The sequence below is a fragment of the Triticum dicoccoides genome, unplaced genomic scaffold (assembly GCF_002162155.2).
Source record: "Triticum dicoccoides isolate Atlit2015 ecotype Zavitan unplaced genomic scaffold, WEW_v2.0 scaffold46172, whole genome shotgun sequence".
Lineage (NCBI taxonomy): Eukaryota > Viridiplantae > Streptophyta > Magnoliopsida > Poales > Poaceae > Triticum > Triticum dicoccoides.
Window position 1 is genome coordinate 202,988 of NW_021274278.1, and position 1,733 is coordinate 204,720.

At 44.0% G+C, this 1,733-nt stretch overlaps 1 pseudogene; it reads left to right on the top strand.

The window, feature by feature from the left end:
* The first annotated feature begins 310 nt into the window (after positions 1-310).
* On the top strand, positions 311-1,398 carry LOC119346646 (annotated as a pseudogene).
* The last annotated feature ends 335 nt before the right edge of the window (positions 1,399-1,733 follow it).

Sequence of the window (1,733 nt, forward strand, 5' to 3'; positions counted from 1 at the left end):
TTCTTTGTTCTGCCGTATCATTTTTATACAATGTGGCCGGCCAATCAGATGTGCGCGTCATTTTTATACCACTAGCCGGCCACCATAGTCCACGGCAACGCACAAGCCCTTTTCCACAAAATAACTTCGTACAAACACCGTATCTCTCAGTCTCCTATTTTTAATACGTACTTGACACTATATATACCACCAAGTGCCATCCAACAAACCAGACCAAAGTACAGACACTTGCCATCCTAGGTTGCCTCTGCCGCTGCAGTACTGTCATTGCAGTTCGGTACCTAACCGAAGATGGCAAATCCACAAGGCTTTGCTTCTTGCCATCCTCGGTTGCATCTGCCTCTGTGGTACAGTCATTACAGCTCGTGAGCTGAATGATGACTTGTTGATGGTGGCGAAGCATGAGAATTGGATGGCTCAGTATGGCCGTGTGTACAAGGACACCACTGAGAAGGCACGTCGGTTCGAGGTTTTCAAAGGCAACGTCGAGTTCATTGAAACATTCAATGCCCAAAATCACAAGTTCTGGCTTGGCGTCAACCAATTTGCTGATATCACAAATGATGAGTTCAAGACAACCAACACAAACAAGGGATTCAAAGCAAACTCCATGAGAGTTCTTTCTTCTGGATTAAGGTATGAGAATTTGAGTTTGGATGCCCTTCCAGCAACGATGGACTGGAGGGCCAAGGGAGCCGTCACTCCTGTCAAGGATCAAGGCCAGTGTGGTAAGTAAAAAAACATTGTGATGCACGGCATATATGTGTTAATATTTTGTTGGATAACACTATAACAACAAAATTATTTCTAGGCTGCTGTTGGGCATTTTCTGCTGTTGCCGCGACAGAGGGCATTGTAAAACTGAAAACCGGGAAGTTGATCTCACTGTCGTAGCAAGAGTTGGTTGACTGTGATGTTCATGGTCAAGATCAAGGCTGCGAGGGAGGACTCATGGATGATGCCTTCAAATTCATTATCAAGAATGGAGGCCTTACTATGGAGTCAAGCTACCCATATACCGCAGCTGACGGCAAGTGCAAGGCTGGATCCAACAGTGCCGCAACCATCACCGGCTTTGAGGATGTGCCTGCCAATAACGAGGGTGCCCTTATGAAGGCGGTGGCAAACCAACCAGTGTCTGTAGCTGTGGACGGAGGAGATATGACGTTCCAATTCTACTCTGGTGGGGTGATGACTGGGTCCTGCGGCACTGACTTGGACCATGGAATTGCAGCCATTGGATATGGAAAGACTAGTGATGGCACGAGCTATTGGTTGATGAAGAATTCATGGGGCACAACTTGGGGCGAAGATGGGTACTTGAGAATGGAGAAAGACATTGCAGACAAGAAGGGCATGTGTGGTCTTGCCATGGAGCCTTCTTACCCAACAAAATAGGAAGATAGCCAAATGCGACCTAATCATGCATATGCACAGTTCTCAAACAACTAAGGTCCCCATATCCTATGTATAGTTCATATGTGCCCGTAAATTGTGTACGAAGATGTATCTTATGTACATACATTGCTATACTTTGTAAAGTAATACTATGTATGATATATTGTATGAGAAAATTGGATTAAGAATTATGATATATATTCCATGAAGCTTTCAAATGTCTAAAACATTTGACTATGTTAAGAGTAAACTCAAAAGGTTATTTTCGTATATATGGTTTTTATATAGTGTCATTTGGTATTTATAGGAATGTGTCATTGGACAACGCCCGAGTG